At 36.2% G+C, this 24,560-nt stretch overlaps 1 protein-coding gene across 13 annotated transcripts in view; it reads right to left on the bottom strand.

Annotated features, from left to right (window-relative positions):
* The window catches only part of GTDC1 (glycosyltransferase like domain containing 1), a 388,750-nt gene that overhangs the window by 271,515 nt on the left and 92,675 nt on the right, over nt 1–24,560 (bottom strand). For 12 of the 13 annotated variants that reach the window (XM_036023527.1, XM_036023526.1, XM_036023525.1 and 9 more), the window contains one exon: nt 5,378–5,441. The gene's annotated coding sequence lies outside the window, so the exon portion shown is untranslated. Of the gene's footprint in view, nt 1–5,377; nt 5,442–14,142; nt 14,760–24,560 lie in introns of those variants that run through there. The other variant, XM_036023533.1, reaches the window with a different exon arrangement.

Here is a 24,560-nt window from a genome sequence, read left to right as displayed (position 1 = left end):
TATTCATTAAAAACAATATTTCGGCAGGGATGTGTGTGGGTATTCAACTTATGCTTCAGAAATTTGGAAGGAAAAAAAACAAAATACTTTTACAAGGGGCATATTGGCAGGGGCTGATGTAACAGATGACACATTCTTGGAAATCAAATAAAAGCAGTAGGGAAACACCCATTGTTGCCTGGTGAAGGCCTAATCACATGGACACAGCTGGAACCAATGTAGATCATTCATTAATAAAATTGTATTGTAGTAGCCACTTTTTGATGCATTTCAATTGCTGCTGTAGCCAAATCTCTGAATGTCTTTGTTTGGTGTTAGTAAGACTGTTTCACTGGGAAATATGAGAAGATTTAGGACAGGGAGGAAAAAAACCTGCTCTCATGCTAAAAATGAGACTAGCTCAAAAAGCTAAATGTCACTTTACCTTGCAATCAACTTACACTATCAGCAGCTTAAAATATGCAGCGTAAACCTAAAAGGGGGGAACTCATATGGTACTCTGGATAAAAAGTGAGCAGTGTGAGATGCCACAGAAAACATATGAAATACTTGCAAAAGTATTCTACAGAATGATAATATAAGATGTCAGGCAGGGAAAATTAAAATGATCAAAAATGAGGGAGAGGGGAACCAAACAACTGAATTAACACATATCCTTTCATGCAATATCCTCTCCTTTGGATTTTAACACTAAAGTATATACCATATGCTTGAGGGGGTGTTACTAATAGTTTTGACCAGATAAACTTAGAAATCACTATTTGTTATTGTATATTACCAATATTTAATATCAAACAAGACAGTCAAATCACCTACCCAAGGGTTATGTTTACTGATATTAAAATGAAGTAAAATGTTAGCTATAATTACATATGATACTGAATATAATAAAATAAGATCCTAATTTATAATGATATTTAGTGTTTATCCAACTTTGCTTTGTCATCTCTTAATAAATTTATTTTTCCATGTTTCTACAAATGTTACTAAATCATAATTCCTAAAATTGTTTAACATCAAATCATAACATATAATAGCTTTGATATGTGTTGCAAATTAAACAAAACTGTAGGATTTATTACATACAAAAATGAGAAACTCAATAGCATTTACCAAAAAAAACCCCTGCTCAAATATTACAGGTCTGAAATATATTTCTATTACACCTCTGTGCATAGTTAGAATAAACAAATAATTAGGACAATCCACGCTGCAATTCCTAAGTCACCAAAAGATATATTCCTACCACAGAAAGGTAAAGGGCTTAATTGCAAAAAAAAAAAAAAATGATGCCACTGGAGAAAATGTATTTCAAGTCAACAAATAGTATTTAATATATAATAAACACTATTCTACATATGTGAACTCTCATACAGAATGAGAGTTTTTGGTCTGTATCATTTTTAACTACCTATTCTAGTATCATCAGGCCTTGGGTACAGAGGATTTAAGACAGTCATGCACTTAACAGGACCAAGAGAGTAAAAAAAAAACAGTTTCACTGGCATTCCTTCTCAAAATGTCATAATTCTGAAATTTAAAATGCTGACCTAAAGATTTAATTGATATAACTTAAAGGTACCTCACCCAGCTTGACTTCAGCAGCTCTACAGAAAAAGCTACTTAAACACAAGTTAAAAACACAGCATTGGGAAATGGAGAAGCACAGTATTTATTACAGGTGCATTATATACAAAGCAATTTGAATATTTGTTTGTTTTGTTTAAGTAATGAGCCAATATGTTGCTGAATCTGTCTTGAGAATGAGAGAAAATAACAGGTGAGTTTATTTAATGCATATTCTGACATACCTATTTTACAAATCCTCTTAATGACTTTAAAGCATTTTCTAAATTAAAGATAAATCCTTGGGAAAAAACAACTGTTAAATTGCACAAGTTCATCTTCATGTACTATATAGATATAGTATTTCCCAGTATACATGGCATATAAAATGTTTTACGTTGATAATTCTAACATGAAGTACTACATACTTCTTTTCAGGCATATATGCTTCACTGTTACAAAAATACATAAGTTTCTCCTCCCAAAGTAATTTCTTACTGCCAAAAATAATTGACAATTTTTAAAAATATTAGTCAAAATAATATCAATCTCCTAAGAAAACATACTCTGCCTATTTAATTATTCTTAACTGCAAAACACTCATTTTTAAAATAGATCACTTTAAAATAAATTATTTGTTTTTGCTTAATACAACAGAAAACATTTACATTTTGAGGAACATTCTATCATAGAATGTTTGCTCACAACAAAAATCTAGTCTCCTACTCAAATCATCACTTAAAAATCATAATGCCACATTACCACATGCCTTTTAACACTAGGTAACTATAATTTAGTGGGTATTGAGAAATCTGAAAACACTTCCATGTCTTGCATTTTGATTTCAAAAAAACTTTTTTAATGTACATCCTTCTATTTAATGGAAGTTCATCAGGTTATCTAGCAACCATTATCAGGCATTCTAAAGATGAATATTCTGTTTGTAAAAGATATGAACTGACCCTGAATTCTAGACAAAAATAGAAAACAATGGCAGACTTTTTGGTCTCAGCAAGAGATATATTGGCATAAAAATCCATATAATACAAACAACTATTATACAAAAGCTTCTGCTCAAATATTAACCTATCAAGCAAGATTCCAACCAATCAAAATCACTATGTCAAAATGACCAAAGTTAGCAACATTCAGAAGGGTTTTCTGAAAACTGTGGCAAAAATGCAACTGTGAAGGAAATCTCTAAGAGAGCTGGAAAAGGCAAATTTAGCACAAGCTTCTATAAGGAACAATGCCATTCACTAAATGTGGAAGTTGTGAGAAAAATGATGTTACTATTTAAGAAAAAAAAATTTTTTCATGATGGCGGGCTTTGTGAAGAAAGAAGGCGGCACAGGAAAAGAAATGGTATAAGCAGTGAAGACTGAGGCTGCATGTCTTTGGTGATGTGGGGAGGGTAGACCCTTTTGCCTTATGAAAACCTCCGCCAGAACCAAGCTACACAAAACATTTTGGCTGCCATCCTAGAACAGTGCCAGGCTGTTTTTTATTTTTGTGTGAGACTCCCTCAATTGAGACAGTGTGGGACTGTCACTTTGATGCACACAGAGAACAAAGAATAATATAGCATGGAGGGGGGAGGATTTTTTTTATTTTGCCCCTTTAAAGTCAGGTTAGCATTTTGTTTTCTTTGACAGGTCTTGAAAAGACCCAAGAAACAAAAGTTATGCTGAAGAAAGAATCAACTGCCTAAAGAAATTAGTGTGAGCACAATATTGTCGACAGTTTAAAAGCCATGTGAGAGATTAACATTTTAAAAAATCAGACTAAAAGGGATCTAAGTCATATACATACCTGTTTAAGAGGCCAGAAATACATTTAAAAAATACATGATTCATAATCACATAATCTTATTTAAATTCTAACAGTATAAAGGAAGACCATAAAATCTGCCAAAAAAATAACTAATATAAGTATTAAAAATTTTAGGTCACTATTCAAAGACAACTAACTATGTCAACTGCTTTTCTAACCTTGATTTCTCCAAAATTAAGTAATCTTACTAAAAGATTATAACATTAGAATCTGAATATTTTATGCCTTTACAGGGAAGGAGGTGATAAAAGATCAAAATGTTTAAAGGATTAAACCACAGATCATCTACAAAGTTGCCACAGACACAAACAGGAAAACCGTCTCTTCTATACTATTCAATTCTGTACTAGATGCATAGCTAACACAAACGAGAAAGCCAAGTATGTGCTATTGCAAAGTTCAACTAAATACACTACCTGAATCTGGTGACTAAAATACCAATAAGCAATTAGCTCCTTGAGGTGTGAACTTTTTCTCTCTAACACACAAGATAAGAAGAGGTAGAGATCCATTTTCTACAAACCAAATGAAAAGAAAGAATATACTGTGACAAGCCCAGATCCCATGCTGGCATACTTTACACTAAGCTCAGCATCATGTAGAAGCAGTATGCTTCTCTCCCTGCCAATCAGGGCGAGATGAGGAAGGAGAGTTATGAAACTAATACACTGCTGATGAAAAGCACCAAGCAGGGGTGTCCAACCCACGGCCCATGGGCCGCATGCAGCCCAGGATGGCTAGAAATGAGGCCTAACACAAAATCATAAATTTACTTAAAACCTCTATTTTTGCTCATCCATTTTCATGAGTGTTTATGTATTCAATGTATGACCCAAAACAACTCTTCTTCTAGTGTGGCCCAAGGATGCCAAAAGGTTGGACACCCCTGGTACAGAGACTCTTTCTCCTGTACATCCCCACTGAATCTGCTGTTAAAAGAAGACCAACAGCTGTTACAGAAATAGCAAGAACTAAAGCACTTGCCTCAGATGTTCCACATGGAGGCGTGGAGCATTTACCACCTGAGCCTATCTAATTTCTGACAAAATGGTCCCCTGCCCAGTTTTGTTCATGGCAACGAATTCTGATAGCAATCACATCAGTGTTGGGAAAGGCGATGGTGGGAGAGAGAACATGGGGAAGAAATCGAGTAAGAAATGTGGCCAAACTTCAAACAATATACAGACTTTCTTTATTATGCAAATTAATGCCCCTGCACAGCACTTTGGGAATACAAAACCTGTGGTAAGGGTTCCAGGTACAATGATTTACTCTGGGTGGCAAAAGTAAGTCTGCCATATAATCAAAGAATGCATTATTTTGCTCCTCACTGTTCTCCTTTTACATTTCCTTTCTTTCCTCTAGGATATACTGCTGATGCTATTACCACGTGGGCTACTGATAGTTGTAGGCAAGGCATTCATGTATTGCCAAAGTGGTCCAGAGAATGATGTCTGGCTGGCTTTAGTTCAACAAGGAATATGAGGCAAAATGAGGAAGCAAAAAGAGTGAAAGGTAAAGAAGAAGCTAGCCAATAGCCTGATTTTTCTTGTTTATTACTGATGCAAAAGAAATGGGGGGGGGGGGGCTAGAAAAAGCAGCCAAGCTGACAGGATTACAAAGAAAGATTAAAGGAGTTAAATGTGTGTAACTTGGCTGACAACCAAGGAACAATATGAGAGCTGTCCACAACTCTCCAAAATATATACATAAAAAGAAGAGCGAGGAATTTTTATCTACTATGGAAGTGTGAATATACGAAATAAAAATGAGATAAAATAAAAATAAAGAAATCTGACTTCAAGCAGCACAGGAAGTAATCTGGTAAAATTTAAGAAAGGCTGCTTCCTTCTCTTTAGAAACAGTTATCACCTTACTGACCCACAGGGCAGTAAAGTGTGGATGATAGGAAATAACCACATGCTGCCAGAGGACTGAATTGAGATGGAGAAACAAAAGAGAAGTGCCATTTGCTTACCTCATGATCCAGATATACCTATGCCTCTTTTTACATACATCCAATCTGGCTAATGTAGGGGTACCTGCAAGATCACAAAAGGCATAGTTATGTTGTTGTCTTCAAAATAAACCCAGCCTGAATTCTGAATCCTGACCTGGACAAGAGTTTGCTTGAATGAGCTAGTAGTCTGATTCTTGGATATTTCAAGATGGGAGAAGAACCTCCAAAATCAGTAATGTTCTGAGTCTTAACTAATAAGTCCTTTTTCAGTCTTTCCAAGGATTTCCCACAGCAATTAAAATACAAAAATAATAATAATAATTCAGATTAGAGGTCCTTAATCTTGATACATGGATGGCCTTCAGGAATCTATACAGTCCTAAATGATATATGTAAAACAGGGGTGTCCAAATTTTTGCCATCTCTGGACCACACTAGAAGGAGAGCTGTCTTGGCCCACACATTAAATACACAAATACTAACAAAAACTGATGAGCAAAAAAAAGGTCTCTGCATGATTTTCGTGACATCCGGCACCACAGATATGAAAAAAACCCTCACATAATTACCCTAATTTTTGCAGCAGCCCTTTTGATAATCTTTTAAAGTCATCACGCAGGTCTCAAGTTTGTGATTACTAATATAGGAAAATGTACATATCTAAGTAACAAAATGTCACTGATTTTTAAAATGTTTTATTATAAAAGAGGGCAACATAAAACTAGTGGGATGTTTGACATTGTATTGAGAAACTAGTGCATCAGTATCTGGTGTGACAGAAGTAGTTGCAATTCTCATGAGTTCTCAAGGTGCTCATCACCTATTTTGGTTCTAACTTTACTCTTAATGTGTTTCATTCTTGAAAATAGTTGCTCACAAATGTAGTTGCTGCCAAATAGCGATGGCATGAATGAGGCATGAATGTGAAGCACGGGACATTTGTCTCTCAGAAAATAGGACCTATGAAAGTCCACTAAAGAGAAACGATCAAGTTTTTCTTTAAATTGAACATCCATAATATTTTAAGTTGAAAATGCTTTAAGTTGAAAATCAAATAATGTTTTAAGTAAATTTACAATCTTTGCGTTGGACAACATTAATAGCCATCCTGGGCCATGAGTTGGTTCGACTGATGTAAAATCTGTGGGTTTATATAAACGGATATCTCTCTGTAGAGGTCAACAGTTTGTCAGGTTTGCAAAAAGATCCACAGTCCAAAAAACTGTCAAGAACCTTTGCTGAAGACAGTCTAAAATCTCAGAGGCAGGTTGGAATGCATACAAATAATCAGTCCAGAATTGAGATGTTCACACTAAGGAAATAATGGAGGTATATAGACTCTTGCAGATCTCGGGTAAATATCCAGAAACACTACTTTCTGGCAGAGCATTACCTCAGCTTTAAACTGTTACCAATTTACACAGCCCTGTATTCTCTGCAAGCCAGGCACAGTGAAGAGAAAAAAGATGTTAGCATGTACCCAAGGGTGGATATTGTGACTTTCCTGTTCTGTATATATCAAAGTCAGAATCCTTAGGTAAATGGATGCAGACAAGGTCAAAACTAACAACGTAACTCAGACAAAAAGGATCCTTTATGACAAGCAAAAAGGGGGAGCCAGGAAAGCAAAAAAGAAACGTGGCTTCCAGTTTACATAGCACAAAATCACAGGATGACCCAACACATCTTTTAAAAGAATTATTTTAAATAGTAATCACAGACTCAGAATAACCTGTATCAGAAAGAAACCAGGTCAGAGAACCTTCCAGGCACCAACTCTGAATGAGACAGGAAAGCATTCACAACAGAGAAAATCTTGTGTCGCTCCCCTCCCCCGCAAAAAAGGTTAAGATTGAAAACCTAAGAAGACATAAACCAAGTGTGTGGGGGGGGCGGGGGGCTTTTGAGATGGCCTGCTTGAAATAACAATCATGTAGCATATTCTCTCAAAAAATAATTAACCTCCTGAGCATCTAGCAGGCACAGCAGTCGGTACTGGGAATTCTGCAGAGGACAAGAAAAAGTTTGCCCTTCTGGAGCTTCATTTGGGGGAGGGGAGAAAGGATACAGGCAGATGAGTATATCAGAAATATCATTTCAATTGTGATACATGATGTGAAAGAAGTAAACAAGATGATGTGACCGAGGCATGGCAGAATGACCTACATCTATCTAGTACGTCACAGTGACGTTCACTCCAATTCTCAAAGTTAGTCAGGATCTTAGAGAATTGAGACTGAGAAAGGACCACAGGGAGAACTAGTCAGACCTCCTAATTTCATAGATGAGAATAGGAGAGCTATTCTGGAAGACAAAGTATCACAACCTTATTATCTCCAAACATCAAAACACACACACTTAGATTGAGTTGTGATTTTTATGATACATGCTCTGCCTTTAGAAAAGAAGACTGAACAAGTAACAGAACAGCATTTCTGGATCTCTCAAACAACTGACAGGATAATGCATACTCTGTACCCTTCATATTTAACAATAACCACCTTCAAACCAAATTCCTGGCCAGTTCCACTCTATTAAAAGAATTTTGTTTTTCGCTTCTACAGACAAGTGATCAATTTCTGCTGTCAAAGAAAGGTGGGGGTATAGGGGGAGGCATAGTAACCAGCCTCCAAGAAGGCCCCCAAATCCTTATCTTGTGTTATTCATGCCTTTGTGTAGTCCCCTCCCTCACTGTATCAGGCTAGTCTGAATGGAACAGAATACAGAGGAAGTGACGGTGACTGACTTCTGATGCTAGGTCCTAACAGATACTGCACCTACCCCTTGCTCTTTTCTTTTAGATAACTTGCTCTGGATGAAGCCAGTTGTTACATCAGGAGATGTAACACAAACAGCCCTGTGGACTGGTCCATGTGGCCTCTTGCCAAATAGCAAGAATCAACTTAACAGCATAGTACATGAGCCACTCAACCTTTTTGTTAAGTATATTTTATGGATTATGCTATTACAGTTGTCCCATTTTCCCCCCTCCCCCTCTCTGCCTGGTACCCACATTTCCTCCAGCAATCCCTTCCTTAGTTCATGTCCATGGGTTGTACATATAAGTTCTTTGGCTTCTCTGTTTCCCATACTGTTCTTAACAACCGTATTTATTTTGTACAAACCAATTATGCTTCTTATTCCCTGTACTTTTCCCCCATTTTCCCCATTCCCATCCCCGCTGATGACCTTCCCTGTGATCTCCACTTCTGCAATTCTGTTCCTATTCTAGTTGTTTGCTTAGTTTGCCTTTTTGGTTTTGTTTTTTTAAGTTCAATTGTTGATAATTGTGAGTTTGTTGCCATTTTGCTGTTCATAGTTTTTATCTTCTTTCTCTTAAATAAGTCCCTTTAACATTTCAAATAAGGGCTTGGTGACTATGAACTCCTTTCCCCTTACCTTGTCTGGGAAGCACTTTGTCTGCTCTTCAATTTTTTAATGATAACGTTGCTGGATAGGGTAATCTTGGATGTAGGTCCTTGCTTTTCATCTCTTTGAGTACTTCTTGCCAGTCCCTTCTTGCCTGTAAGGTTTCTTTTGAGAAATCAGCTGATAGTCTTATGGAAACTCCTTTGTAGGTAACTGTCTCGTTTTCTCTTGCTGCTTTTAAGATTCTCTGTTTATCTTTAACCTTTGGCATTTTAATTATTTTAATTATGATGTGTCTTGGTATGGCCCTCTTTGGGTCCAACTTGTTGGAAATTCTCTGAGCTTCCTGGACTTGTATCTATTTCCTTCATGAAATTTGGGATGTTTTCTTTAATTATTTTTTCAAATAAGTTTTCAATTTCTTGATCTTCCACTTCTCCTTCTGGCACCCCTATGATTCATCTGTTGGTATGTTTAAAGTTGGACAAAAGGTTACTAACCCTCTTATTTTTTTGAATTCTTGCTTCTTCCTTCTGTTCCAGTTGAATGTTTATTTCTTCCTTTTGTTCCAAATCATTGATCTGAGTCCTAGTCTTCTTCCCTTCAACTGTTGGTTCCCTGTATATTTTCTTTATTTCATGTTGTATAGCCTTCACTTCTTCTTTTATTTTGTGGCCATACTCAACCATTTCTGTGAGCATACTGATTACCAGTGGTTCTGAACTCTGCATCTAATAGGTTGGCTATCTCTATGTCACTTAGTTCTTTTTCTGGAGATTTGGTCTATTCTTTCATTTGGGCCATATTTCTTTGTCTCTTCAATTTTGCAGCCTCCCTGTGTCTCTGTGTATTAGATAGAGCTGCTTGGACTCCCTGTGTCAATGCACCTGTGATGTTGTAAGGGGGTAGGTATTCTTCAGGGTGGTGCAACCCACCTCATCGCTTTGTGGCACTGTATGCGGGGGAGGGGTCAGAGAGGGAACAATGTGGCTTGCATGGCTTTCTCACTCCATTTCCAGGCACTTCCCCCACTTCTTATAAGTGACTGGTGCCCATCTAGCTGCTACCCTGGTGCTGATTCCCAAAGTGAGTGAGTTAATGTATGTTCTAGGACATCATGGGCCCTTTAAATGGACTCTCCTAAGAGACTGGCAGTTTCTTCCACCACCCCAATCCTCACTGGCTTTTATAGCCAGAGGTTATAAGGTTTTATTTTCCAGGTACTAGAACCCTGGGCTGCACAGTCTGCCTGGGGCTGGGATCATTTGCTCCCCAATTATCCCTCCCAGTTTTTATCTACCACACGTGAATGTGGGACCGCCTGTTCCACCAGCCACCGCAGCTACTGCCCCACTGTGGCTGCCTCGCTGTCACTGCCTCACAGCTACCACTTCACCACACCACACCAAATCCCTCTGCCTCTCCTATACCCATCTAGATGAATATTTCTTCTTTAAATCCCTGGTTGTCAGACGTCCATACAGTTCAATCTTCTGGCAGTTCTGATTGTTTTTGTTTTTAGATTTGTTGTTATCCTTATGGTTGTGCGAGGAGGCAAAGCAAGCTTACCTACACTTTCATCTTGACCAGAATTAATTTAATCTTTATTTTATTTTTTTCCATTACCATTTAGTCCCCTTATATTCTCTTCCCTCCCAGCAATCACCACACTGTTGTCCATCTCCATGAGTCCTTTTTCCTTTTTGTTCAGTTTTTAAGTGGATCATCCAGGCTGCTCAAATATTCAGGTGACTATTACCCTGGGTAACATCTTGACTGCAACTCATGAGACAGATCAAGAGCCAGAACCACCCAACCTGTACTCTAACTTTCTGGCATGTACTCTAACTTCCTGTAGTACATAGCCTCCAAAGCTAAAAGCTACATTTTCCAGATACATTTGCATTCGGCCTTCTACAGCGGACCCAGATTCAACTAATCAGACAAATCCATGTAAGACCTAGAAAGAAGTGAGCAAATCAAGGTGGTAACTACCTATACAATGAGATCAAATCTTGTGAAGACATTTTATTCTTCTAACAATCACACAGATATTCTAATAAATGATCCCTAGTATCATATGTTCCAAGTGGGAAGTGACAATGGATTTTTCTACTAGAATAGTATAACTACATGTTTCTCTTGACATATGTTTTCTTTGCTTATTAAGAGTTAGGTAAGGTTCCTTGGTACTTTTAGAAATTAGTAGTGTGTAATATCTCCCTTTTTGCTTAAACTAGCTAACTGCAACGTAAACTAGCTGTTGCTTAAAACTAAGAACCCACTCTATCGCACACAAATTCTCCTATCCCATAGGAGAATTTTATCGCACTTTTACGCCTATTTCATAATTGACCCTCTTCCATTCCATTGCTAATCCCTCCATGTATACACTCAATACTATTCATCATGCCTTTTCTAAAAACTCACTTCATCAGTTTTCTCTTTTCCCTCCTCTTTCAATCTTTTCCTCTCCATTAGCTCCTTCTCCTTCACAAATAATACACTTCAACTCTACCAACTATGCCTGTCAAACTTCATAAAACAGTAATATAGACTTACTGGCTTCACTTCAACTGAAACTACCACAAGTTGGCTTCCTTAGTCATCACTCTACTAAAATAGTCATTGCTAAGATTTGCAATAACCAAATAATTGCCTATTTTTATTCTTCACACTGCTAAACTATGGCATTTGGTGCTCTTCCCCACCAGCCTTTCTGAAATTCACTTTCATTGGTTTTCAGGGCATGTCCACCTTGCTAATATCCTCTGTCCTATTGATTTTCTCTATTTTACCCATGGCTTATTTTCTAGAAATTCCGTAGGGTTTTATCCTTAGGGATATCATAATTTCATTCTATCCCTGACTTCAAGATTTCAATTAGCATATATATATATATATATATATATATTTACTGATCATTCCCAAATCCAAACCTTTCTCCGACCTCTCTTTTCACACTACAAATTTGTAATTTCTATCCACCTATGAGATGCATCTAGCTTTATCATTTGTTGTAAAATATTTTGTAAAATCTTCCCTAATGTAAAAGAACAAATTTAGAAGTCATTTCAAAAGTACTTTATAACTGTGTGTCCAGTACTGTAATCACTAGTCACATGTGCTTACTGGGCAGTTGAAATATGGCTAGTCCAAGTTGAGATGTACTGTAAATATAATATACAGAATACATTGGGGGGGCATAAATAGTATTTTTTTATTTTATTTTTTTAATTTTATTTTAATTGTTGTTCAAGTACAATTTTCTATCTTTTACTCCCATCCCAGCCCACCCACCCAGCCGTCCCCATCTCCCTCCCATTTCCACCCGCCCCTAGTTTTTGTCCATGTGTCTTTTATACTTGTTCCTGTAAACCCTTCCCCTCTTCCCCCGAAATTCCCTCCCCTCTCCTCTTTGGACACTGTTACCCTGTTCTCTATTTCAGTGTCTTTGGTTATATTTTGCTTGTTTCTTTGTTTTGTTGTTTAGGTTCCTGTTAAAGGTGAGATCATATGGTATTTATCTTTCACTGCCTGGCTTATTTCGCTTAGCATAATGCTTTCCAGCTCCATCCATGCTGTTGCAAAGGGTAGGAACTCCTTCTTTCTTTCTGCTGCATAGAATTCCATTATGTAAATGTACCACAGTTTTTTGATCCATTCATTTACTGATGGGCACCTAGGTTGCTTCCAGCACTTGTCTATTGTAAATTGTGCTGCTATAAACACTGGGGTGCATAGGTTCTTTTGAATTGGTGTTTCAGGGCTCTTAGGGTATAATCCCAGCAGTGGAATTACTGGGTCAAAGGCAGTTCCATTTTTAGTTTTCTGAGAAAATTCCATTCTGTTTTCCATAGTGGTTGTACCAGTCTGCAATCCCACCAACAATGCACTAGGGTCCCCTTTTCTCCACAACGTCTCCAACACTTGTTGTTTGTTGCTTTGTTTATGATGGCCACAGAATAGATGTTTAAAAACAATGCAAAAATAAGAATGTAAAATACATCAATAATTTTATATTGATTACATGTTGAACTGATAACAATTTTGATATATTGGGTTAAATAAAGTACGCCTGCAAAATTAGTTAAACTTATTCCTTTTTACTTATTTAATGTGGCCATTAAAAATTATTGCATTGTAATTGTATTGAATGGTGCTGCTCTACACACACAAAAAGAACATGAAAAAATATATATACACCCTATTCTCAACTAGCAAGGAAAAGAAAAAAAAGTTGTTTTTTTCTCGAGTTGTCACATTTTAGTTCTGGAATCAAGACTTACAAGGTTACCCAAATCTCAAAATTATAATGTAAGAAATACTAAATTGTATAAAATCAAATATAACACAATTATACCACAGAAATACAAATAGCTAACATTTGATATCCACTATACAATTATATCACATAATTTAATCATCACATCTCTGAAGTACATAATATTGTTACTTCACACAGTTAAGAAACCTAAGGCAGGAAGAGGTTATGTAACTTGCCCAAGGTCATGTTCTTGGACCTTAAACCCAGGCAATCTAGCACTAGATCCCATACTCTCAATCACTACTTTTTATTGACTCAATAAAAGTAAAGTTTGGAAGAACAAAAAACACTCTCAGATGCTCCCCAGTACTCTTGAACTTATACACCCTACTAAGATCAGAAAACATCAAATTAAATAAAGCCAAGTATAGATACAAATATAAGAACACACAGAAAATGGAAACTTAGAAGTAAAACTAGATACCATACACATGAAATAATGAAATACAGGACTCTGCTCTGAGCCCCACATGTCCAAGTGAGAATTCCTCAAGAACAAGAGAACATTATTGAGGCCCATGAAAACTATATGGGCTGCAGAAACATGGCAATCTATTAAGGCCACAAGGGCAAGTCAGGCCTTGCTTCATAACCCTGGGACATTCCAAAGATTTGCATGTAATTCTGCTTCACAAAGTTGCAAGCAAAGGTAGATATTAGTGCTTGAACTAATTTCAATATTTTTTTTTTAAATTACAGAAATACTCCATATCTGAATAAGGCTATACATTCTGTATTTTTAAATGTAACCTGGCATTTTTTAGAAATTCCAAAATATAATACTCACAATGTAAATATATAAATCAATGCATGAGAAAAAAATAAATACATTGATTACATATATATACATATCTCTAGGATATACAAAAAAGGTTAACACTGGTTACATGTGTACTTGAAAAGTGAGTATTAAGGGACTAAGATATGTACGAGAGAGATTTTATAGCCCTTGAATTTTTTGAATTTGAATCAAGTGAACATAGTAACTACTCAAAAGTTTTAAAAATAATCTTTAAGTCCAAAAATAAAAATAAAGTGATGCTGAATAGAAAAAGGCTTGTAAATCTATGTATTCATACATATATACCTGCATAGAGGGTATCCTTGATGGCAAGGGGTGAGGGACTTCCAGTCTCCCCATCACCCTCTGTACCTCACTGTCCACCACCAGAGATACACAGCCAACAGGCATACACAGAGGTCATTTCAACTGCTAGACGATGCTGTTCAAATATTTATCTTTAAGAGCCTAAGTGCTTAAAAACATCCAGAAAGACAAAGTACCTAAAAAAAGAGAGAATTCTGTAAGATATCAATATAAAAATATATTTCATAATTTTTACATTAATTAAGGAAAAAATCTGTTTGGAAGTCAGAGTGTCCAAAAGGTCCGTGATATAAATGCTTCTCCAAAGTTGGAAGTCTGTTACATTATTTGCATAACACTTGCAAACCGGATTACTGAGAGTCTCCAACCTAACAGCAACCTCAAGTTCTTTTCTTTTGAATGTGAAGATGTTCTTTTACCACTATCTTCTCATTGAACAAAAGTGGTGCTGCTGACTAGCCAGGGGAGTGACCCATTCCTTCTTCCTTGGAAGAGTCTTCCCTCCCAAAACTATACAGCTCTCTCTCAAGACACTGGCTTTCCAGAGTGATGAGCCAAGCTTCTCAGGTCAGGGACATACTAAATCCTTCCATTAAAACTCCTCACAAGTTGGAACTTTCACAAATCTACACCCACCCACAAAATGGCTTATTCGCACTAATTTTCTTTGTATTGTCATCATTCAATGTCTTCATTTCTAACTTAGTGGTATTTTTAGCCAAATGAAGTGAAATGAAGTCAGTTTTTCTCAATCTATCTCAGCTCTACTCTTCCTCTTCTGGGACCCAATCCATGTGATCCTTTAACAACTATTTATTTCACACCAAACTAGATATCTCCCTAAAGCTTACCAATCTAGCCTCCAGGCATATTTCTTAAATAAAAGCAGTAGATCTTTGTAAACCTGAAATTTGCATACTAAAAGAACAAATCAACTATCAAAAGACCTAGTAAAATATAGCAGTTGCTCACCTCTAAGCAGAGTTTAAAATTCATTTCAATTTATTAATTTTTTAAAGAAACAGCTATTGACTTTTTCCCTTTGCAAAATACTGTGTTTAATGGCCTAGTTAAATTAGAGGTGATAGTGTGAAGCAAGTGTTTTAAGTTGGTAAATTCTAAACCTTTTAATAAAAGTACATCAGTCAGAAGTTTTAATAAGACTCAGCAGGACAGAGAAGAATTAACAGTCTGTAGGTATCAAAAGGGGGTGATAGGCAATGATAACCTTAACATTTGCATAGGGATTTATAATTTCATTGCTTAAAGGTTAATGAAATTATGTGGTATTTTGCCCACTCTTTTCATTTGCCAACAAATGATTTCATGTCTTAGTTGTATGTATTTATCAGCTGAATCACATAACAAAAGAAATAACTCCTTTACAGTTAATCTACTGCATTTTCACTTGTACTCCTGGGTGCACAACTATCATTACCTGTTCTAACCAGCAACTGGTGCCCTAAGACAAAAAACATAAGGTTTCCAACAGTATCTCAGGAAAAAAAGAACAAACTCATAACCAGAACTTTAAATGTACAGTAAGTTACAAAGATGTCTGCTTTTAAAAAAATTCGATATATTCCTTTACCTACTTTATAATTCGTCAGCTATTGGGAAATAGTTGTTTCTGCCAACCACCAACATATAATCCACCCAAGAGACTGATGAAGGTATTCAAGACATTATTTAAAAAGGAATATAAACACAAATGTTAGGTTGGCCAAAAAGTCTGTATGGTTTTTTCTGTAAAATAAAAGACACACTTTTCATTTTCACCAACAACTTTATTGATTTGGACATTTTGAGTGTGTCAGCTATCTCCCACTATTGGCTTCTAGTGGGTAGAGGGCAGGGGAGCTGCTACACATCTTCCAATGCATAAGACAGCCCCACCACAAAGAATTATTTGGCCAAAATGTCAATAGTTCCAAGAAACTTCACAAACCACTTTTGACACATTTGATCAGTCACAGCACCTTCTCCATACACTGCACAAATCTTTGTGTTTCAGTTGCGTTTTTACCATTCTTGAAATAATAAACCTTAACACACTAAAACACACTTGCATATCTTCTTCCATTTTCAATATTAAAATGCAAAAATTCACCAATTTTGAGAGCTGTCTAACAAATACAATCTAACAAAATCGCTTCAAATGGAATTAGAAAACTAAGCACTAACTAGAGCCACTGTATGAAAAAAAAAAGTTTGGCCAAGCCAATAATTAGAATGAGTAAAATAGTAAAATAATTCTAGGCTTCAGTTATTGTTTTTAAAACATCACAGGGCAAAACCACACACCACTGTGGCCTTGCTTCACTAAGCACCCAGGAGGTGTTCAAGGCCAGCACTTTGCTTGGTACCCAGTTCTAACGGAAAGCTGCAGTTTAACTTTAGCTTTAGGCAGAATGGTGTTTCCTACTAAAGGAAAGCTGCAGTTTAACTTTAGCTTTAGGCAGAATGGTGTTTCCTACTCCGCTGCACATTACAATCACCTGAAGGGCTTTAAAAAAAAAAAGAACTTGAACAATGATTAAAATTAAAAAAAGAAGGACAAATTTTACAGAAAAAAAAAAAAGAAAAGGAAAAAAGCTGATACATACATGCCCCAAACCAGAGATTCTGGTTTCATCAGTAATTTTTAGAAGCTCCCCAGGGGATTCTGACATCCAGCTGGGGCTGAGAAATCTGCCAAAAAGCACTGGGTCTCGAAGTGTGGTTCCTGGACCAGCAGCAGTTGGGAACTTCTTAGAAATGCAAATTGTCAGGCAGGCCCCATTCTAGACCTTCTGAAAAGAAGCTTTGGGATGGGACCTAGCAATCTTTATTTTGAGAAACCCTTCAGGGGATTCTGATGCTCAATGTTTGAAAAGCGTTGCTTTACACTTGATTTTAGCCAAAAGGCTATGAAGCAATTGAAAAATCACTGCTTTCAAGTTAAAAACAAGACAAAACTTGATTTTCAATCCTGGCTTCACAGTCTACTGTCTATATGACCTTTATTCAGCTCTCTAAAACTCAGTTTCCTTATATGCAAAATACTAGAGTTGGCTAACCGTTGTTCTAACATGTATTATGTTCCAAAGAATGTGGTAATAAGAACTTCACATACATTATATGATTTAACAACAAGCTTACCAAGTAGATAGTACTGTCATATATACCCAAAGTTTATGGAACTCATCCAATACCAAAAAGTGAGTAAACAGAATCAGAATTTAAACCCAAATTTTCAAATCCCAAAATCAAAGCTCTTTCCCTATTCCACAAAATATGCCTGCTGGTCTGCCCTCCCTCCCTCCCTCTTCCCTTCCCTTCTTCCTTCACTCCTATCTATCTCTGTCTTTCTCATTTTCTTTGGGAGAAAGCTTACTTTCCTATGCTGAGAGTAAGAGATTAACCAGCATATACTGCAGTATTTACTGAATGACTATAAAGTGCTAGCATTCTGCCATATGCCAGAAAGAAAAGGATTAAACTTTTTAAAATTTAAAAATCATAGTTATGAAGCTAGATGTAGACACATATTTTGCAACAGACATGATTTAGTTCTAAACTGGTGAGTCAAAAACAGAAGTAACCCAAGAGTTCATGAGACTGGAGCTCAGAGACCAAGCATGATGCCAGAACGAATAATGGCTTATATCCTGGAACAGGGTGAAAAGTCTGTTCTGCACCAGGGGAGAAACAAGGGTTACAGAACATAGAAAACAAAGCTAAGTAAGCCAAATGTGTCCAGACTATGAATTAGAGTAAGAAGAATTTAACTTTACTGTAGCAAAAATATGTTTTTTCACAGAATATTTTGATGCACTAATAGTACAAAGATAAAGTTATAATTAATCATAGATACCTATTCTTGAAAACAAATCAACCTAGGATTATACTGAAGGAAAAAAAGCAGGAGAAAAAAGTCATTTCTATTACTAGAAGTGTTATGATCCACTCTTTACTATAGTGTTTTCACGGGCAATTTATATGCATGGTACAGTATTTTCAATCATTTACTAATTCAACCAACAATGACATCACATTGAGTTAGGCACCAAAGAAAAAAGATAAATAAGAGCATGTATTTAAGAAGCTGACTGCCATAAAGTTATCAGGAATTCAGAAGGTCACTACAGACAGACCAATTCTTAGGAATGACATTTGAGAAATTTCTAAAAGTCAATGAGTTATAAGGCAGCCAAAATGTCCTACCTATAACACACGAGTACTCTGTTGATGTTACCTGCATTACTCTCATCAGCTCCAAAGTGGAGCAATTCCACTCCATCCTCATTTAGACTTACAGCTAAGAAAGGCAGGCACACATAAAATCTAGAGGTAAGCTTTTCAACATTCATATCATTCATTTCATTTTTCGCTAAAGGCCTAATAAATAACTCTGCTCAGAAACCACCAGAAGATTCTACCTGTGTTTAATGAAGGAAAATGTGAGGAACAATGGACAGACCGAATTCACTAGCACCTCAAGTTCCCAGCTCTGTCAATGGTTGTCTACTGTTGTATAATATCTTCTTTAGCTGTACTATGATCTCACAATTCCACTTTATCTCTAAGAGCCAATTTAAGAAGCATGTATATATACCATACCATGCTTAAATGATGAAGGGCTAGGGTTATTTTTTTCTCAGAATAAATATGAACTGAATTTGATATTAGAAATTAACGGCATTTTTCAAACTAAATATATTTAAGAATTAGTAATATATTTTTAGTAAGGCTATTTATTAATGACTTATACAAATATAATAAGAGAGCTGAATCCAAGAGTTAAAAACTACTTGAAAGATCACCTAGTACAACACTAGCCTGTAACCCACATAGTATCTAGGACACATACAGCATTAAAACTAAAACAATGGTATAAAAGACTTCCAAGTACTTGTGTAATAAATTTCTTTGGTCCCAATATATCTGATTCATGTACACTACTCTGTTTTACTGAACTTCATCTCATCCTTTAAAAATATAAACTGTATATAACAATATAAAAGATTGATAGTTAATTTCAATCTTTTAGTTCAATGTCAATAAAAAGTGGTTGGTATAAAATCATCTTTTAAAATATTCAGACAATGCCATCCAGATATCCACATGCGCTTGGACCTACACACATTAAAGAACTTATTTAGATTTACTGAAACTACGCCTGCTGTCAAGAAACAAAAAAGTTGTGAAGGTTGATCAAACACAACTTTGCCTCAAGTATCATGTTAATGTTTTCTACTAATGCTGTCCTAAAAGTTAACAGTCAATGTAATCCAAAGATTTCTCTTAATTTCTATATATAAGTCATCACAGGTTTGATTATGCATGAAAATCCCCATGGGCTCAGGGTTCCCATCAAAATGTCTTATAGGAACATTAAAAATTGAATGGACATAAACAACTCCAACAGAGCGGGGCTCATGACAACATTGCTGTGATCTTTGTGTTTCATGTGCAGCAGAACTAGAGAAGTTTGCAAGGGAGTATGAGCAACTAATTACTGTCTTTTGCTTGAGGGCAGGTGTGCTGATCTCTACAGGTGTCTCAGCTGCAGGGCTCTGCCTACTTACTGCATTGCCTCCTGAAGACATTCAGTGTAAGGACTTGCTGAAGCCTTGTAAAACATCTGATAGAATACCAGACTGTTGGGTGCTGAGAAAGAAACATGTTGTGACATCTTCTTAAAGATACCACTTTGGAGAAAGAGCAGCTGGAAAGCCTTTAAATGGTTTGTGATACAGTACTATAAGAGAGTATAAGAAATAACAAACATAAAATTTTATCTATCAATCATACACATTAAATAAGGATGCCAATGTTGCCTGAATGAGTACAGAAAGTTTTTCAAAGAAAATACTTTTATTATCTAAACAAAAAATTTTTTTAAATTAAGTAAATAATAATCTCATGTCAATCCATCTTTTTTTCATTCATGAAAGACAGTGGCCAGTGCTGGGTATACAATTCTAAAAAAAGAAATTGAGGGGGAAATTACCCACTATACAAGATCAGCAAACAGAATAGTTATCTGATGACAAGGGAGGTATATATTCCATTCACATATGATGACATTTGCAGGATTAATATTCCTTAAATCTTTCCCATAATACTTGGAAAGAAGTATGCCAAATAATGAAGAGACACACAAACCATAAACAAATATCCCCCATTCCACCACTTGTTACTTGCATGATCTTGGGCGAGAAATTTAACCTTTCTGTGCTTCAATTTCCTCATCTCATGATAAACAAGACCCACCTCATCAGTGGTGTTTTAAAGTAAGACAGTGTCCTTGAACTATTTGGGCCAGGGAAACCATATGGTTGAGTGCTTAATAAATTGTAATTAACATTATGAAAATTTCATAAATACATTAGTCCCTTGTTCTAGATAGAGCAGAAGGCAATCAAAAAATATCTTGAAAAGTACTGATTCGTCGGTGGTGTTATTCAGAACTTTGTTATATGTGCATACGTCTTTTAATCCTCACCAGGGGACATGCTTATTGATTTCAGAAAGAGGGGAAGGGAAGGAGAGAGGGAGAAACATTGATGTGAGAGAGAAATGTCTTTCAGTTGCCTTCTTGTCCACGTCCCAACAGGGGACAGAACTTACACTGACAGGAAATCCAATCTACAAACCTTAGCAATCGATACAGGACTCCTCCAACCAACTGAGCCACACTGGTCAGGGCAGATATATATGTTTAAATAAAAATGTAGAGCCTGGCTTTTGAGCATTCAATCAAAAAGCACACAAACACTTTACTAATTCTTGACTTTTTCTGAAAAATCATTCATCTTGATGAAAACATCTTAATTTTAATACTAAAATTTTGTGGAGAAACTAGTTGTGTTTTACATTCATAACAGTAAAAAGCAAAACAACCTAAATCTTCAATACTAGGTGAACTGATTAAATAAAAATTTACATTTTATCTATACAGTAGTTAGTTATATAGTCACTTAAAATAATGTTGCAGAAAAATATTTAATGACATAGAGAAATGTTCATATTATGAAATGAAAAAGGACAAGTCAAAATACAGCTAAGGAACAAAAAATAGAATACCTGCAAAAATATTAATAGTAATTTTATTTTTTTCTCAATGCTTCTGATTTTCCAAATTTTCTAAATAGTAACACCGTAAATGGAAAAAAACAAATACAAATTTAATGCAACTCATTAATCTACTTAAATAGTATAGCTTTATGAAGCCTTCACTAATATCCAAGCCAGAATTAATTTTTCCCTTCCCACCATACTTTGTATGTGTCACCATTAGAATATTATTACAATCTGCTCTGTAACACAGGAAATTGTTCATGTCTGTTCTCCCACTGGATATAACATGCTGAAGAGAGATCCATGTGTAAGCCATCACAGTACAGGCTGGATAGAATATGCCTGACCTTCTGAAGACAATCCCTCCAAATGAGAATATCCTTAAAGTGGTCTGAGCATCAGCTTAAAAGAAAGTATAGAATCATTAGTCTTGTGAAGAACAATATAAAGTATATAAAATATAAGTTCTCAGGTGAGTTGTTCTCATCATATTGCTGTGCAATCCCATCTCACATATATTGTCTTGCAAATTGATTTTCAAACATTTTTTCTTTTGTCTGAAGGCTTCAATGAAGCATTGTTTAAGTGAAGATCTTCAAAATTTCTTTCTTTTTTTAAGTATATTTTATTGATTATGCTATTACAGTTGTCCCATATTTTTCTTCCCCTTTATTCCCCTCTGCCCTGCACCTCCCTTCCACCAGCATTCCCCTATCTTAGTTCATGTCCATGGGTCATATATGTAAGTTCTTTGGCTTTTCCATTTCCTGCACTATTCTTAACCTCCCCCTTTCTATTTTGAAGCTACCAGTTACAATTCTTATTCCCTGTACCTTTTCTGCCATTCTTCCCCCTCCCCCACCCCACTGGTAACCCTCTATGTGATCTCCATTTCCATGATTCTGTTCCTGTTCCAGTTGTTTCCTTAGTTCGTTTGTTTTTTTTTAGGTTCAGTTGTTGATAGTTGTGAGTTTGTTGTCACTTTACTGTTCATATTTTTTATCTTCATTTTCTTAGATAACTTCCTTTAATATTTCACATAATAAGGGTGTGGTGATAATAAACTCCTTTAACTTGACCTTATCTGGGAAGCACTTTATCTGTCCTTCCATTCTAAATGATAGCTTTGCTTCATAGAGTAATCTTGGATGGAGGTCCTTGCCTTTCATGACTTTGAATACTTCTTTCCAGCCTCTTCTTGACTGCAAGGTTTCTTTTGAAAAATCAGCCTGTAGCCTTATGGGAACTCCTTTGTGGGTAACTCTCTCCTTTCCTCTTGCTTTTAAGATTCTCTCCTTCTCTTTAATCTTGGCTAATGTAATTATGATGTGCCCTAGTGTGTGCTTCCTTGGGTCCAACTTTTTTGGGGCTCTGAGCTTCCTGGACTTCCTGAAAATCTATTTCCTTTGACAGATTAGGGAAGTTCTCCTTTATTATGTTATCAAATAAGTTTTCGATTTCTTGCTCTTCCTCTTCTCCTTCTGGCACCCCTATGATTCAGATGTTGAAACATTTAAAGTCGCCCCAGAGGCTCCTAAGCCTCTCCTCTCCTAAGCCAAGACTTAAATTGATTTGAGTCCCAATTTCCTTCTCTTCCCTGTCTGTTCCCTTTATTTCACTTTGCATAATCTTCACTTTTTCCTCTATTTTGCGACCAAACTCAACCATTTCTGTGAGCATCCTAATTACCAGTGTTTTGAACTCTGCATCTGATAGGTTGGCTATCTCTTCATTGTTCAGTTGTATTTTTTGTGTGTGATCTCAGTTGTATTTTTGCTTTGATCTGTTCTTTCATTTGAACCATATCTTTTTTTTGTCTCAGCACACTTGTTACATAGTAAGGGGTTAAGCCTTAGGTATTCACCAGAGCAGGGCAACCCTCGTCACTGTGTTGTGGTGCTATATGTGGGGGAGGGGCCCCAGACGGAACAATGCCACTTGCTCAGCTTTCCACTTTCAGTGACTTCCCCTACTACCCACAAATAAATTGGGCCTTTCTGGTGCCGATTTCCAGGTAGGTGGTTTAGGGTATGTTCTATGACCCACTGAGTCTTTCCACAAACTCTCCTGTGAGGCTGGGAGTTTCTCCCGCCACCTCACCCCCCACAGGTTTGTTTAGTCAGAGGTTTTGAGGATATATTTCCCCACACTGGAACCCTAGGTTGTGGGGTCTGTCTGGCTTCCCAGTTGTTCCAGTTTATCAGCACACAAATGTAGGACTGACCACTCTACCAGCTGCCACCCTGCCACAAGTCCTCCCCACTCTGGCTGCCCATCTCCACCTCTCCTACCAGTCTGGGTAAATGTTTCTTCTTTAACTCTTTGATTGACTGACTTCCATACAGTTAGATTTTCTGGCAATTCTGGTTCTTTTTTGTTTTTAAATTTGTTGTTGTCCTCCTTTTGCTTGTACAAGGAGACAAAGTGCATTTACCTACACCTCCATCTTGGCCGGAAGTCAAGATCTTCAAGATTTCTTAATCAATGCACATGTATCACTCGAAAATGCCTGTTACTTAAAGATTTGGTTAGTAGAACATGTTACCCAAAGTGTTACTGTAAATAAGTTAAAATCAGGATTATTTGTCTTTATGTGAGCATAGGATTTCCAAATCAAGTAGAAATTCAAATATGTTTAGTGGAACAAATATGAAAAAACATTTCATAATGTTTGACTTTTATTTAGAACTAGCTTCAAAATGACTGATAAGTGAAGCAGCACAATCCCAGAAACAGAACTTTTCTGGGCAAAAACAGAAAACTCCACTCATTGTAGTATGCTAAGAATTCTTAACTCTCTCCTATATAAAAGAATCAAAGTTCAATCCACTTGATTAAAAGTCAGAAAAGGATTCCAACAGTTCATCTTGGTGGAGCTATTTTCTCCATGGTATCAACCACTACTTTTCAGCATGCTTTTAGAATAGACTATGTATGAGTAAGAAGAGTCACAAAGAACAGAATGTTATGAAGTAAAGAGCTATTTTATCCACCCTCACTCTACCCTCCAGAGGCCTGAGCAGGAGGACATAAGAACAAGGCAAATGGCTTTTTACAGAGTAAGATTAAACCATCTATTGAGTGACAACTGTGAAACAGGAAGAAATTAAATTCTAATGGAATAGGATCTGTAGACTTTTATTTCTTAAATTGTTTATCCACTTTTAAAAACAAACAAGGAGATAAAACTACAAAAGGATAAGAAATAATTTACTTACAACACAATGTGCCATGAATTGATTTATATATTAAATTCCATACAATAGATTTAATTTATTACACAGAGGAGACAAGGCAGAAAAATTTTAAACCAAAAATATTAGGAATAATCC

This window comes from Phyllostomus discolor, chromosome 4 (assembly GCF_004126475.2).
Source record: "Phyllostomus discolor isolate MPI-MPIP mPhyDis1 chromosome 4, mPhyDis1.pri.v3, whole genome shotgun sequence".
Taxonomy (NCBI): Eukaryota; Metazoa; Chordata; class Mammalia; order Chiroptera; family Phyllostomidae; genus Phyllostomus; species Phyllostomus discolor.
Note: the sequence above shows the minus strand (reverse complement) of the source record. Positions and strands in the feature narration are given on the sequence as shown.